Raw genomic sequence first — 17,961 nt, 5'->3', positions numbered from 1 at the left:
AGCCAATATGATAAATGTAAATGCTCTCCAAAATCATATATCAAGCACATAAGTTTGATATAAGTCAAAATGTTCTCTGTGCACTAAGAAATGCAAAAATGCCATGCATAATAATGAATATATATTCCGTTATTGAAATAGCTCCCTTCCGAGACAATTTTATAATATTGTAAATTTTGGAATATTATTTTGCTTGAAAAGACTTTTTATTTGCCCACATCATGGTATAATTTTTACTGCCTCTAATGCCTGAGTATTTATTCAAGGGACCTATAGATTTTAATGGCATAAGTACTCTGACAGAGGACGGCTGGCTCCTGGTAGAGTGCCATTATAATTTATTGTCCAAACTGGTACACTTTTAGCTGGACAAATGTTAATCCAAACAGTATGCTGAGCAATGGGCATCAACTGGGGCTTACCCAGACATAACCCTAATCCACAATCACCCTACTCCTAAGGAAAAGATTAGAACCAGATGATCATAGTGCCCAAGGGTGATCCTGCCACTGAGAAATAGGGATCAGCACAAAAGAAGATTGATAGCTAGTGACTTTCTAGCCAGAGATTTTTGTTAAATTCCGATACTGGATAGTCAGTTATTTTATCTTATTTTTTTGCTTATCCACTTGAATGTACCAAATGCTCCTCAAGTTCAATATATCTAGAATTGAATTGATCTTTGAAAATCTACTGCATTTACATTCCTTTTACAACTAGAAACAGGAAAGTTTTTATAGACTCCTCTTGTCACTCACCAACTTTATTGATTTTACTCATCCTTACCATTTGCACTTCTATTGCCTTGGCTCTGCCGTATCAACTCTTATATTTATAAATATGGTCTTCTTGGAATGGTATTCTTGCCTACATCCCAGTATCTGCAGTTTACCCATCACACTGTACTTCATCCATGCGCTGCCTCTGACCATTTTCCCTTCCTGTGCATGTACTTTGTTTAATAATACAAGCGTTCATAATCCCTGCCCATCACATGATGTTTCAATAGAAGACTGATGTTGCAATTTTCTAAGAATGTAATTTTGTCTGATTGTAATAGCCCTATGTGGTTATTGTACAAAATGTACAAAAAGATCAGGGAAATATAAATTATTCATAAAATTTTTACTCAGCTATTACAATTATTAAAACATTGCTGCCAAGACTGTTCAATACTCTGTATTTTAGTAAGTTTATTCGATATGAATATGTATGGTAGATAAATAAGTAAATAAATTTGAAATTATATTTTATATAGAGCTTCAGATTTTCAACTTAAGTTAACCCATCAAGCGTATTTCCTCTACATTATTTACTAGTCTCCAAAAATATGCTTTTAGAAAGCCTGGGTAATACCTTGTTGTCTGTACATACCTTAGGAAGTTTAACCTTTGCTATAATTTTTATAGTTTTATGTTATGAACACTTTAATATATCACATAAATTTTTGTTTGCCTCTCTATTTCATTAGAGCTTAATTAGGGATCTCTTTTTAGGTGTTACTTTATCAAAGTATTTTGATTCTACAATACTATATATAGTAGAATTCCACATGACCCTCTCTTGCCATATTACCCTGGTTAACAACTCCTAAGCATTGAAAAATGTGTGCCCATCTGACTGTTCCAGTTTATGCTTTAAGTGTTTTCACCAAACAGACACACACTACCAAATATTTTTCAATTAGATATAGACTATAATAACTTCTTAGTATTTTTCTATACCTTCAATCATTAAAGATTTTGAACATAATTCTAATATTTCCTTTACTTTTTTATCTTTTCCATTTGTATCCTTTATTTATTTTAAAATTGAATTTTTTAAAAATTGTTTAGTTAGTAAGAGTGTCTCATCTGTGTACTTGTTGCAAATATTTTTCTATTTGGTTTTTAATCTACCTAATTTTGAATGTGTATTTAATCAAATATTTTGGTGATTTTTAATGTCTTATGCATAGAAATTTCTTGTTCACCATATCAATTAAATAGTCCACTGTGTTTCCTTGCAGATTTTTATGATTTTAAAAATTATTTATTTGTTTGACTATTTGGGAATTAATTTGCTGGATGCCGTGAAATATGATACTGTAGCTGGACCATTTCCTCAGTATTGAAACAATTTTCTCAGTGCCATTTGCTAATGAATATAACACCCCTTCATTCTGTGAGGATTTAAAACATTTGTATTTAGGTGTCAGTCATTGGAATAGATTTTTATTTATTAATTTATTGAATCTTATGATAGCGTCTTCCTATTTTAAATATGTATAGACTGATAATATTTCTTAATATCTTATTGGAAAAGTGCTCTCTCATTACTCTTCTTTCTTAAAGTGTTTCATCTAAATGAGACTTTTTATTTTTCTCTATTTAGACTTTTTAAAATTTCTCTCCAAAGGAAAGTTTTGGATTTTACAAATTCAAATGGTGATACAGTCATGCGTCACTTAATGACGGGGATGCATTTTGAGAAATGCATCATTACGCAATTTTGTCTTTGTGTAAACATCGTAGAGTGTACTTAGACACACCTACTCCATACCTAGGCTATATGGTACTAATCTTATGAGACCACCATCGTATATGCAGTCCATTGTTGACTGCAACATTGTTAGGCAGCACATGACAGTATATAAACCATGTGAACTTTCTATTTATCTTTGAGAAAAGTACCATTCCAGTGGTATTTATTTGCCCCACTCAGACTATTTCTTCACTTACTTTTCAAGTATTTCTTACAAGAAATTCTGTACTTTATTTGATATACCATACACATATTGCTTCTCAATTTTAAAATTTACTATGTTTGCATTTCCTGTTTTTTAAAACTTCTTGCCTTTCCTGATCTTTTTCATTGTATTTTATTTTTTTTTCATTCTTTAGATTTTCACATATTTAAGTTACTTCTGATTATTGAAATTTTTTCACAGATGATTTCCTCTTGGACCCCTCTCTGTCTGGCTTGATCCTGGACTTGTTGCTCTCTAGGCCTGCTGCACACTGTTATCCTGGAACCTCCCTCAGTCCCTCACCTGATTGGAACAATGGATCATCTGTTTCTCAGACCTTAGGTTATACTCTTTCTTGGTTCACACATTTTGTTGCAGCGATTTTCAAATACTTCCTGGGAAAGTTTTTAGGGAGGAAATCTTGGTGAGTTCTTCCATGTCTGAAAATGTCCTTGCTTAATTTGTAGGTTGGCTTTAAGGCATTGTTCCACTTCTTGCTCGCACTAGTGTTGCTGATTAGAGTCTAATACCCATGTGGCCTATCTTCATTTTTTCTTCTCTAGAAACTTTAGGAACTGTTTAATTTATTCGTTGATCCAATAGACAGTTACTAAGTGCTATGTTCCAGTTTGTGTACTCAAGACAGGGCAGTGAGCAAAATCGACAAAATTCCTTCTCACACACTTTAACGTAGAGCCGGAAGGAAAAGACTGGCAATTTCCTAATGGTCAGGTCTAGGAATATCTTTTTACAGGGGCACACAGCTGGCGTTTTCAGTTAGAAATGTTGTGACCTTAGGCAATAGGAAGTCTCTTATATAAATTTTTAATGATTTAATTCAGTGGCTTTTTTTTTCTTAAACATTGTCTTGTTAGAGGTTAAAATTTTATATTAATCTTGTTTGACTCATACCTATTATTATTGTCTATTTCCTTATTTTTTTCTAAAATTTGGGTCAGTTTATTGACTTTATCACATAAGCCTATTGATTTTCTTTTATTTGGACCTGTTGCTTATGCTCATTGTTGTCTCTGACTATTCATTTGTCGTAGTATCACATTAATTTTTATCCATATAATATGTATTTTAATCTCTTTGAGGCTACTAGTTGAGGTTTTCTTGTGATGTCTGACCTTTTTTCATTTTAGTTACCTTTTGTTCCTTTTCTGGTGTTTATTTTAGCTTTGTCTAATTTTCCATGGAGGACCTGGGAAACTTGGTTTTAAGTTCAAATTGTAAAATGAGGTATAAATCCAGTTGGGAGCCCTGTGCCTGATCCAAGCTTATTGACAGGTGGACTTAGCTCGAGGTCAGCAGATAGACTGCTGGTTGCCTCGCTGAGTCAGGGGACCACTAAATGTCAGGATATGAAGATCTTTTCTGTAGAGTACAAATAACCAAACACTATTCTAATCCTTCCAGGGGAGTCCACGCTCCTTTTTTTTTTTTTTTTTTTTTTTAGGAAAGCTCTTTCATTTTTTTGCCCGGGGAGTTAGAGGGTGGGTTGCTGCTGGGCATTACCTGCACAGCAGTGTGTGTGTGTGTGTGTGTGTGTGTGTGTGTGTAGTAGCAAAAGGGGAACACATCACTGAACTAAATAAAAATTTATGATTAATTCCCCTGTTTTCTACTCCATGTTTCACTCCTCTTTTCCATCATACTTCACATTTCCAGGAGTTCTGAAGGCCAGCTTGCTTCCGCCCTCAGTTCCTATAATCCCTCTTATTTGCAGTTTCTACTCCCCTAGTTCATAGACATTGCATCTCCTTGATCCACTTTTTTTTTTTCTGCTGTTTGTTAAAATGTATTTTCTGCTGATTGCTTCAGACCTGTTTTCCTCATGACCGTGGATTAATTTACTCTCAGTTTTACGGTAGGGCAGGTGCGGAGGTAGATGCGTGTGGTTGATGTTCATCTGTCCACTGGAATTGGAAGTTGGGAAAGTGTGCCTCCTGCTGCTGTTCCTGCCATGATTTTTTTTTTTTTTTATAGTTTTTAAGTGCTAGGTAGTGTTTGTGGCTTAAACATCCTTTTTTATAAAAGATATAATTAATGGAAATGAGAATCTCAGGGTATGAATTAGAGACAATGGAAAAGAAAGGAAAGAAAGAAAACATTCATTCATTTTCAGTTATTCGTTAGATACTGGGCAAAATATTTCTTTCTATACCAATAGCAACCTGTGATATCACATATTGTTGTAACCAGCTACAATTTCTAAAGGACATTTCCCAAATCTGACACCTTAGTTGTATGTCATGTGGTTCATTTAAAATTTGAACCATATGATATCCTTTAATTATTTGTGTGTATCCTTCTCTCTCTCCCCTACCCAGCTGCTGCTAAATTTGAGTGTCCTAAAAGGCAGGATTTATGTGTGATTTATATTGTTGTTTCCCAAAATACTCATTATAGCTAGGAACAAATAAATTCTCAGCAAGTGTCCGTAAATAAAAAATAATAATATAGTATTTTAGCCCCATATTGGTGGATTCCCTCAAATATAAATAAACTAAGATTGGTAGAAGTGAGGAGGTTGCAACCATTTATAGCTTATTTAGTTTTATGCCTTCTTTTTCCAAAAATAGTATAATATGATCATGAGTTCTTAGTATGAATATTTACTAATAGTTGAATGAATATATTCAATTAATAAATAAAAATGTATAAGCAACTTCTATATGCCCAGTTAATCACGAGACACTAGAGTTATAGACAAAACAAATACAACACTGCCCTCATTGAGTCTGAGTTTAATTGTACTCTATATAAACATGGATGCAAACTAAAGTCAATAATTCATTAACAAATGGAATAATACGTTTAAATTTCTAAATACAGGAATACACGATAAAGTAAAGGAAAAGATATACAGTAAAAATGGAATAGCAATTTCGACACTATGTCCCTCCTAATTCTTGTAAGGGACCCCTGAGGAAAGGACTACAGTGTCCATTCAGAGAAAATTGTGGGGGGATCGGTGGTACCGCCAAAGTGCTAGAAAAGAAAGGCAGATTTCCGCTGTTAAAACTGTTGATTCTAAACAGCAAGACCATGAAGAAAAAGACGCTGGGTTCAAGCACTGCTTAACTGATGAGTCAAATATAAGGACTGCGTATAGAATTTGTAGTTTGTAAACTTTCCAGCAAATCACAGCAAAATTAATAAGACACTGTTGTGTTGATATGTAGTGGCATTATCTATTCTAACACTATCCGTTAGATATGATATTAAATACTATCATGTGGGAAGATCAGTATTGAAGTAGGAAAAAAAATGACTTTGGAGCCTAATGCAGTTTAGATTTGGTCTCTGACAATTAGCTATAAATGCTGTGTAAATTTGCACAGAAGGGATCAGCCTCTCAATGTCTACCTATGCAAAATGGAACAGCAAACTCCCCGTAAGAAATTGTTGCGAGGATTCGGTACATGTATGTTGGTAAAGCACTTAGGACAGGTACCTGGTTAATGATCAGTGCAATTAGCGACAATTAAAATCCTGCAAGGCATTTTTGTCTTTTTCTTGGTCCTTCATTCTGAAATGAATATCATTAATAATGTTGAGTTTTCAGTCATCACACCCCCTACAGGGAAACGAGATACATACATCTTCAAAGACAAGAGTCCTTGTTGCTACACTCAAAAGGTTCTTTTCTCCTACTGTTGACAGTCACTCCAGAGTGAAGATTTTTGTACTCCAGCAGTGTTCTTCCAATTTTCTGGTTTTCTCCCTTACCCGTTTTCTTCTCTCCACGACTGCGGTCCTTGAGGAGCTTAAAGCTCACAGCGTGTGCCCCTCGTCCTGGATGCTGAGCACTTGAAGCACCACACAAAGTGTGCTGGAGACGGTAAATAGGTTATAGCTCACCGAGCTGACTTTGATTGGTGGTGGCTGCGTAAATTGCTCTGCTGAGGAGAGAAGGCTCTCAGCCCTGTGGGAGGAGAGCAGCGTTGGCCACAGCTTGGGTGGGAGGAGGAGTGCCTTAAGGCCGGGTCCTTGACACACCCAAGTGGAAATGCCTGCCCTGCCAGGAAACAGTGGTCAAAACAGAGACTGGGAGGAACCTCCCTGGGAGTTAAGAAGTGGAGTGAGAATGGGCTTTAAGCCCCAGCATATGGAAATGGTGGGAGTCTTGTGGTGGAGAACTGAGCTGAGATGAAATGGGGTTATGATGAGAATATATTGGGTCTGATTTTATGCATCATTCCACCCCCTTTGGAGTTTTCCCTCAGCCATGGAAAATCACTGACCGTCAGCCTTAACCATAGTGTAATTTAATAGGCTAGGACAAAATTTTCTTAGCCTTAAGTTTTCAGTTCCTTTAATTCTAATTGCAAAGTAAGAATCTTTGCTTCCAGTTAAGAAAATTTTAGGTTAAATTCATAGTGAAGATGATATTCAGAGGCAGCACTGTTTTGTTTTTTTTTCTGCCTTGCCTGAACCTTTGGCTCCAAAATGTATCATTCCCTCAAAATTTGAGTTGTTGAATCAAGTGTGTCAAGTGGGAGGACAGTGTCTGAGAAGGGTCAAAAATTATTTAGCATTGAGATGGGGACAGAAAACAGAAGGAAAGGGAATTGAATGTTATTACAGACAAATTGTTAATAACACTTAGTTTTTTTGGAGGGGGCATAATCTTGTGGATGAAAATAATCCATAACCAATCTATAAATGAAAATTTGGAAGTGTTTATTCTGAGCTAAAATCTGAGGATCATGGCCAGGGGCCTTTAAGAAAGGGCACCAAAGAAGTGGGGTGTACAGAGTGGTTATATACTCCCAACGAGGATGTTTCACATATGATTGAAATGTCCCTCCCACAATAGTCACAAGATTGCCCTGTAGGCACAGCACTTGATCGACACAGCAGGTAGTGGGTCTGCTATCTTGGCAGGCACAGCAGGAAGCAAGTCTATTGTCTGGAGCTGGGTGGTCACAGGTGAGCACAGCAATCAGTTTCTAGCCTAAGGAAAGATGCTTAATCCTTAAGGAAATGCCAAAGTTGGGAGGGGGAGGGAAGTTGCACCTTTATCTCAAGGGCCTTTGTTCTTGCCATAGGGAATCTCTAAGGCAGATATACAATGCATGCTCAACAGCCTCGGTCAGGCCCTTTTGGAAAGACAAGGTCAGGCCGAATTAGGTTTACACCAAATGGCTTCCTCATATACTCCAATATATCCTATTACTTGCCATTTTTATTTGTCAATCTTTTCCTGTTTATGTTCTTCTGGGTATAGAAAATAAATTTTGTAAGAGCATTTCACATCCTACTTAAAAATACAAGTGTGCCTTAGTACTGGTATCAAGACAAAGGGAAGTTTTTAAGTAGCTCCACCACACACACACACAAATAGCAGAACCAAAGAAACAAAAAACAATACCGGGAAGAGATCAGTGGTTTCCACATAATATGTCATTCTTTGTATGTAATAACCAGTTTATTTCAGTAATAAATTATAGCGTATTTAAATTATCACCAGAACAGATAGTATCTTTCAGTATTCATTGATTTTTTGATGGCTAATGGAGAGACAGTTTTCAAGTTTTACATATATTATTTTTCAAAACTACGTATTTAAAGTAATTGGATTAGGAAAGCCGATTCAACTCATTGAACGGAAGACTTGTACGCATACACTTTTTAAATTATGTTGTTGTTTTACAATATCATTTTTATAGTGATATGCCTAGAACAGTGCTTGGAACATAGCATATTCATTTAACATATTTATTAAATGAATGAATGGCTTACTCTCTTAATTTCTTCTCTAATTTTTAATTGCCTTATAATGTTCTGAACAGAAATTGACATCAGCTGTAAGACTAATAAACATTCAGCATAGAGATGTGCATTTCCTTCTTTTGAAATGTCAGTTCATTAATTCTAGATCTTATCATTATATTAGCTATTTCTTGTATTAAAAATATCTTTAGGCCATTAATGGTAGTAATGCTTTTACCGCGGATGGAGGGAGGATGAGAGATCAATGTGAATCAAGAAACAGATGGAGGATAATGTTACTAAGATTAGATACAGAAGAAAAGCAATAAATAGCATCTGTATTTTCAATTTAAATAACAATTGGATTACAGCACAGTTCTGTGCCTGCTTTGTCCCTGAAGCAAGACTTTGGATGTCAGCAAACATCTGAGCCTCTTACTTAGGAAGAAATGTTGGCCAGATTGATAATTATGAGAGTGAAAAACATATCAGGAATATTAGATTAAGATTTTATTCTTATATATTATAAACATAGCGTACAATATGGAAAGGAAGCTGCATCAGTTTCACGGGTTTGGATCATTGATGGTTCTCACCGCCTCCTCAGGACATGTACACAGATTGCTTCAGTCAAGTGTAGGACACGCAGACCCGGGACGAATGAGCAGGCACACAGTCGGGCTGAGTGGCTTCCTGGTACAGCTCCTCAGCGTGGCTTTTTTATTGCACAGTATGATTTTTTCTTCAGATTATGAATCACCAAGTTGTGTGTGAGGAATCTTGATTTCTGGGAGCTCAGATGAAAGTTTTCAATGGGGTCTTTGATAGACGACTGCCCTTCAGCCAGGCCAGACTACATAGCCGGTTAAACCAGTTGTAAACCATCGATTTCTGAATCCTTAAACAATATAGACAAGTTAATCCCGGGTGCCAACTTGAGAGTATCAAACTTTAAATAGCACATTACAAAGCACTAACTAGCTCATCTTGGCCTAACTTTGACCAAAGGTCAAGACGAGCTTGCAAGAGTCCCACAGGTAAGCAGTATAGTGATGCCCTAGTTGAGCTGTAAAATGACCTTACACAGCAACATCACATGGTCAGATAGGTATATACCTCGACCAACCTAGGGAACTTGAACACCTCTGAATTTGACAGCCTCACTGTGTTCAGTACTCAGGGAATATAGACATATAAGCCATCTGTCTGGCCAAAGAGTTCACTGCTTTGTTCGGGGAAAACACCAAATATGTGAAACAGAAAAATGTACAAAGTAGTCAGTTTCTATTTTTTGTTCTATTACCACGAGAGTAAGCAGAGAGGTAGGTGTTTCTGGAAGTGATAGCACTCTAAGATGGACCTTGAGCAACTGAAAGCTTTGTGGTGATTTTGTGATAATGACCAGTATTCTAGGTACCTTTAAGTAATAAACTAGGGCCAAAGCCACATCCTTTATAGGAACCCAGATACTTAATGGATAATGGGATTGGAGCACAGTACGATTGAGACTTGGCTACAGATTCAGACTGGGGAATCACTTAAGAGAAACTGAGTTGTGGGCAGAATTCAAGAAGATTGATGTATACAGAACTGACAGCTAGGCAGTCTAATGCCCAGAAAAGCCTGGGTTAAGACAGCGTCACCACCAGGGTCTGCTTAAGCTAAGTAGATACCCTCCACTGTACACAAACTGGAGCCACTTGCTGATCTCATTGAGGACGCTGTTCTCAGCAGACTGCTAGCCTGACTAGCTCCTCCTCCATGGAGACTGAACCTTCCCAATCACAACTACAGAAGCCTGAGGCTCTAGAGCTTTACTGAAGCCTCACCCCTGAACTATTAAATCGCTGGTCCAGGCCTGACAGCCCACATGCTCTTCTAGAGGAACAACTGCTCCCCTGCTTCTTAATACTTACTCATCCAGCCTTGCCCAGAAAGGATTCAAAGTCTAAATTGTACGACTGTTGATGGAATTCATACCATCTAATAGGTCGAAAAGGAGTCAATATGAGAAAAAGAAATAAGACATACTATGTAAGAGGAAGGAGAGATGCAAACATCCAGAATAACTTCCTGATCTTTTAGGCAGAATCCAGAAATGGAAGGATGTCTATAGACCTCATCTTCTACCTGTTGAATAAATATGACCTGATTAGATTTGCCAATTAGTTAAACAATTTTTGGGGGGGCACAAAATAGTATTATGGCTTTGTATACATCAATGAGGGGACACATTAAATGATAGATGTGACTTTAAAAACATGTAGTCAAATGTTGGGCAAAATAACAACTACTGATGATATGCTATCAGAATTACATACCCATATTTAAGCATAGATTTTTTTTTTTAAAGTAGAGGAAACTAAGACTAGAATTATCTTAGTAATTTTAAGAATGTGGAAAACATCTGAAGAAAATCAATTCAACAAACATTTAGGGACCGACTCGGTGGTGCAGCGGTTAAGTATGCACATTTCACTTCAGCGGCCTGGGGTTTGCCAGTTCAGATCCCGAGTGCGGACATGGCACCACTTGGCAAGCCATGCTATGGTAGGCGTCCCACTTGTAAAGTAGAGGAAGATGGGCACGGATGTTAGCTCAGGGCTAGTCTTCCTCAGAAAAAAAGAGGAGGATTGGCAGATGTTAGCTCAGGGCTAATCTTCCTTGAAAAACAAAACAAAAAAATGACTGAGTCTATAGCATATACTGGGTTCTGGAACAAGGGTAAATACGAACTAAATTCTGCTTCAAGATCTCGAGCACTATGAGCAAAAGCTAGGAGGCCCAAACTAGCATGTCAGCTGGAGGATTATGGGATTTCTTTTGGTGTGGTTTTAGGTTAATGCTTGAACATAAGAGCAGCGTGTGAGGAAAAGAACCTAAAGGCGGGAGGAGGTCAGTAAAGATTTGAATGCATTGGTATGTGTCGCTTTGAATGAAGGTAAAAATTAGCATGAAAAACCTTTTTATTTTTTTGCTTAGCCCACGCATATGGGAATATGAGGAGGCAAAAACTCAAAATCCAGTGGTAAGGAACAGAGGGAGGAAGAGAGGAAGGATGGAAAGCACAAAAAAATGTTGTGAAGTGAAATCAAAAAGTCAAATTTTCTCTCTAATTTTTCACTATTGCATAATGTATCAGTGTTGATTAATATAATGTGTCGTTAGTCAACATAAGCTAAGGGTAATGTAACTTCTGAGGCTTTGAGCATCAGTTGATTACTTATTTGGTCAGGAGGAAATCCACTTCAGCTTCCTACCGCCATCCTGCGTTGCGCAACACAATGTGCAATTATGATACTTTGTCCCACAGATTAGCCTTCTAACACACTTTGCTTGATCCGTTAGTCAACCTTTCTCAAAGAGAAAGTCCTGTGCTCATCTGGCATTATAGATAGCATCAAAGCTTTAGCAGAAGGTAGACCTGCTTTTGAATTGCATTTATCCAAAGCAAGAGGAAACTTTTTTCCTCTGATTGTTCTTCCTTCCTACTACAAACTACCCTATGGCTAGGGATATCTGGGTTTTTACTCTAAGGAAGCACAGACAAATATTCTTTTTTATACAGTTGCATGTTAAGTGACTTAAGCAGCTAGGTAATGTGCATTAATAGGATACTAATTAAATTATGGAATATGCATGAAATGAAATTAAAATGCAATCATTAAAATTGATGGTCTAGATTTATTTTCATGGGAAGTGACTGATAAGTGAAGAAAAGCAGCAGCTTGCTTGTATGGGGTCTATAACATTCAACAGGCACACTCATATACTCTTTATAGTTTTTATCATATTTAATTCTTAATGTAACCCTATAAAGTAAGTATTATTAATTTTCCTCATTCAGGTGGGAAAAACAAATGATACAGGAGTAGCAATCCTATCATCATATTTTTCCAAGCAATGGAACTGGGATGTGGATGGAAAAAGCCTGATTCTAGGGTTTATGCTTTTAACTGTTAAACCGTATTATAGGCTGGAATATATCTGTGTGTATATATTTTTTATTAAAATATATAAACCATATAAGGGTATTGATTATATTTACATTTCTCTTAATATTTTTTATATTTCCTATATTTTTAACAAGCATTTATTTTTTAAATCAAATAAGTCGAATAAAATAAAGAAAATATAGAAATATTACTCAACAAAAGGATAGAATCTAGATTTGTGGGATTTATCTATCTAGCTACAGATATTTCATTAGATGAAAGACTGTAAAATAATACTATACACTCTTATTTGGGTCTTTCCCTCATAAGGTAATTAATTGATGAATATGAGAGTAATAAGAAGTAAGAATATCAGAGAATTACTGATAATCTCTTCATTCAGGATCTAAGGGAAACCAAGAGCACTAGTAACTAAAACTATGACCAGCAGGTCTGGATAGCAGAATCAGTTAATTGAAATATATACTAATATAAAATTTACTTTCAAACAACCTGGTATACTTCTCATTAATTATAAAAACATATTTTCACAATTAAATTAATTTGCTTTTTTAAAGTTACGAATTTACTACTAAGTGAAAGAAGCCAGTCAAAAAAGACCACGTATTATGTGATTCCATTTACATGCGACGTCCAGAATAGACAAGCCCACAGAGAAAGTAGATTAGTGGTTGCCTAGGGCTGGGGGTAGGAGGGCTTGGGAGAAATAGAAGAGTGTTAATGGGTATGGGGTTTCTTTTTTGGGGTGATGAAAATGTTCTCAAATCGACTGTGGTGATGGTTGCGCAACTATGTTAACATACTAGAAAAATTTGAATCATATGCTTTAAAAGGGTGAATTGCATGGTATGTGATTTATATTTCAATACATCCGTTAAAAAGGAAATAATAAATATGAATTATAAGATAATTAAAAATAATTATTTGAGCCAAAACTTCTTTAAAAAAAATGTTGATAATTTTTTTGAATTTAGTACTTGATATTGGGAAGGCAAAATGAAAACTTTATGAGAGAACAGAAAATTTGTCACTGATTAAGTAAGATCATAGGTGTGTAGTGAAATGGAATAGTTTTAACTTGGATATTTATTGATAAAAGTGGCAATATGATATTTTAAAATATGTCATAGATGATATCTCAGTTTTAAGAAACTTTAGCTCTCTCAGAAATGAGGATGTTTTGTTGCCGTTTGTTGTTTGTCTTAATAATCAAAAGTATGCCAAATTCAGCAAAAATCACAAAAAAATATTCTGTGAGTATGAAATATTTACTATCTGAGACAGATGACACAGAAGCTTACCTTACTGTAAACTAACTGAATGCTCCAATTGGGCCTTTAATAGAGTTAATAATCAAATTCTCTACGCAAACATATATGTGCACTTGTGGTATATTCCACAATGGCATGAGGGAAAGAATATATACCTGCCTTTGAAACAAAGTTCTCAAAACAGTGTGATCTGTGAAGGACTTATTGTATTACAGGAATTTGTATTGTTATATTAAAATGCTTCTTAGCTAGGAGTTTCTCTGAGAAGATTTTTTTCTGAAAGGGCTAGCACATTAAAATTATTGCAATTTTAGTTTCTCTATTTCCTGGGAATTGTGAGGATATTAGTTTCCATAAACTAATGAGAACGGATTTTATTTTAAAACATTTATTTCTAATTTATTAATATCCTCTGGAGGTAGGAAAACATTGTATACGGAGACAGTGATGTGCAAAGATGATTCTCAATTACATATATTCAGGCACACAGAAAACTTGCAGCTTCATTTCTGTAACTTGAGCCACATTTCAAAAGTAGACATGAATACATATACAAATTAACCAGTCAAAACACAAAAAGACCTGTCCTCCTTGCCAGTGGATGCAAGGTGTTTTCTTAATAATTTGTGCTCTCAAAAAGACGAACAAACCAAAAGAATGTCAGACTGCATTCTCTGTCCTCTCTTGCTCAACAGAGAATAGATCCTATCATCCTGAAAGAGATAGCAGAGGGGTCTATTTCAGGAGAATTTCCTGACAGTGCTGTTACCGGTGGAGAATAATGTTTCATCTGTGTACAACCGGACTTGAAATACGCAAAGACTGTTGTCACATTTGCAATCAGACTGGCCTAGCAGATACTGGGCACAGTAGTCCTTGAGCCCGGTTGTGCTTTGGGAAATAGACCAACCCAAAAGTTAAATGTGATACTGTTGGACCAAGAGACTTGGTTAAGAACAAGAAATGAAGTAAAAAAAAAAACACAAAATAAGAGGGAATGTGAGAGTGAAAGCAGAATCGGTGAAAGGAGATTTCTATTGACATTAGGATTCACTCCAAGAACCAGGAATGTGTGTGCCAGGGCTTAGAGAGCCAATGAGGCAGACTTCTTACCAACCCAGTTTAATTGGTCCCACAGCACAAGTCTTCTTGGACCTCTGGGAGAGACCTCCAGAACTGTTAAAGTATAATTTTTAAAAGTGAGCATGTTTTGAAGCTTTATTTAATTAATTAATGAGGGAAGCAGCGGGAGGGTAAAACGGGGTCCTACTCTTCGTTCATTGTTTCTCAATGAACCATGCATTTTCATTCTTTATGTAGTGGTCTTGACATTTCCTTTTCCTGGAATTATCGTCCTTATTTTCTCAATTTATTATACTATCACTTGTCTTTGAAGGCATAATACTCTGTCTCATCTACTCTTAATCAAAGTCACTGTGACTTTACTCATCATATCAAGTGTATTTACCACATTTTGTAATTATCATTTACACTTTAATTATGGTAGTTATCACTCTCTAAGAAAGGCCCCTCTCTATGTTCTGTACTGTTGTATTTTTTTTACAGTGGTTGTAATTTAAATTATCTCTTTTTTTTTTTACTTGAACAAAGTGGTTTTAATACTATCAGTGGTCAATAAAATTCGTCAAATAAAATAGGTTTAATGAACAATTCTTTAAACAATTATCTTCTGAGCAATGTTCAGCATAGTTTATAGATCAGTATACTTTCAAAAGAGAATGTGTAAGCTGATCAAGTGATGGAAGGTTTCATGAAGGCAGTTGTATTGACCTAAATCTAGAAAGGGGTGATTATTTGAAGAAACAGAAGAACCACCTTCCAGACTAGACAAAGGACATACACAGGCACCTGTGAGCTGGGGAAACCGAGGAAAGATGCAAACTGAATAGAGCGTGTGTGTTGAAAGTGATAAGAAATAAGATAGCAAGTTGTTTCTCATTCTTAGAACCGATTGTATTCCAAGTGCTGGTGACATATGCAGGTATGACTTGAAGCTGATTTTGGATAAACTATACTGGTCATCTGTTCCACCCAAATCTGTTTTCAATTTACAACAGAAAGAAACTGTTTTCGTAATTTCATCCCTTTGATTGTGGACATGATCAGAGAGTCAATATTTAGGGTATGTTTCCTAATTCTTTCTTATTATGACCTCGTTGGTCCATAAAGAGCCACCCTTCATATATAAGGTCTTTTTTATCGCAATCAATAAGCATTAATTGAGCAATAGCAATAGATTTAAATTAAACGACGTGAAGGGTCAACAGAGTGGAGAACATAGTCCTTGCCCTAAAATAGCTTATAATGCACTTGGGGAGGTAACAAATGCACATAGGGAACCCTATATGAAGATATTTATAGACCTACTTAAATGATAAATTCTATTTTGCAAATAAGAGCATTATAGAAAGTCAGCAGTGGGAAAATAAATCAATGGAGATCCAAATAGATGAGGAAAGACAATCCTACCATGAGCCAGGGACTCAACTTCATGTTTGTCTGCATCACAAAATGGAATCCCCCAACGATCTCAGGAGCCTAATTATTCCTGATGAAACTGATCCTCAAAATCTTTAGCTCTATTGACATTACTCAAGTAGTATGTGACAGAAAAAACAAAATCTAGACTTTCTGACTGTAAATTCCAAGCTGCCCTACATTGCCTATTTTTAAGTTGCTTCACAACTGAAAAACTCTAAGAAGCTGATAGTTTCTGATCTAGAATATACAGCAAGGGGGCCTGTCCGGTGGCACAGCGGTTAAGTTCACATGTTCTGCGTCAGCAGCCCAGGGTTCACCAGTTTGGATCCCGGGTACAGACATAAACACTGCTTGGCAAGCCATGCTGTGGCAGGCATCCCACATATACAATCAAGGAAGATAGGCACAGATGTTAGCTTAGGGCCAGTCTTCCTCAGCAAAAAGAGGATTGACAGCAGATGTTAGCTCAGGCTAACCTTCCTCAAAAAAATATATATATAATAAAATAGAAAAAAAATTGAATATACTGTAGAAATGAGATTTTAGCAGAGAGAGAAGGCAATGAAGAGGGTATTGTGAGAACTGAAGGTGCTATCTGGATCATAGACCTTCCTTTCTCTTCTGCAAAAGAGAGAAATCAGCCCTATGGTCTTCTACGCTTGGAGAAGGCCTTTTCTTATGTAGCCTGTAATTTATTCTGCCAAGTAATCCAGGAGGAAGGGCAAAGTCTTCCCTTCCATCCTCAGGGTATTAGAAGCTGGACCACCTTTAGTTCTGCATCACCGCATATTTCACTCTGATAACGGATCAAGCAGTTCTTTTAATGAAGACATAACAGGACAGTACAGAGCTGGAAGACCTGAGTTTAAGCTCCTCAGTCTTTGCTGTGCTCTTTCCAGGGCTCCTACTTGAGGGTCCTGCCCCATCTGGTATTCATCTCACTCCTTCTGAGTGGACAGATCACAGGTCACTTGACACCAGCTTCCTTCTTGTCTTGCAAAGCCTGCTGCCTTAGGTGAGCTTGAAGGAAGAAAGTAAAGCGCTATTCTAGAACTTGGTTTATTCTTTTGGTCTTTACCACGACCCTAAGAGTGGAGTTTTATTATTATCATCCATTTTACAAATGAAAAAATGACCCAGAGTTCCTAATCATTGTGTAGTATTTCTTGCTTCTTACCACCAAATCCTGACCCTTAACTCTTAGCCACCATTAATAATATGACTCTTCCTCACTTCCAGCATTTGGAAAGGTGAGCTCTGGTCCTCTGGGTTGGGCAGGAATATGGCAGCTACTTTGACTCCAGTCTACCCTATCTACAAAGATTGGTAGTACTCAGTTATCTCCTTAGTTTTTTTGCCGTGGAGAGTTAATTTCTTTCTTAAAACCCCCTAGTCTAGTTGCACGTCAATTCATTCTACTAATTTACAGTTGTCCCTATTCCCTGGGCATTAGCCCTGGCCTTGTTATGTTAGGAGAAAATTTATCTTCTCCTGGGTTTGTCTTCACAACTCAGTAGCTGAGGATGCCTAAGTCTGAGTTCACGAGTGTTGCCCCTGGTAGCAGGGCGTGGTTTACAGAGCTTGGCAAGGGACAGGATCTGTATACTTAGATTTAGTAGGAGACCAATTTAAAAATATTAAAGTATTTTTGAAGTGATACTCACAAATGGTTATGAATTATCTGAAAAAGTAGGCAAAAGAATTGAAACTTTGAGTTGTGGATCAAACCTGAAAACTATGAGGTATCTTTCATACTTCCCCTTTTTTATCACTATTGTTT

The sequence above is a fragment of the Equus quagga genome, chromosome 2 (assembly GCF_021613505.1).
Source record: "Equus quagga isolate Etosha38 chromosome 2, UCLA_HA_Equagga_1.0, whole genome shotgun sequence".
NCBI lineage: Eukaryota > Metazoa > Chordata > Mammalia > Perissodactyla > Equidae > Equus > Equus quagga.
The sequence above is the reverse complement of the archived record's forward strand: the minus strand, read 5'-3'. Positions refer to the sequence as shown.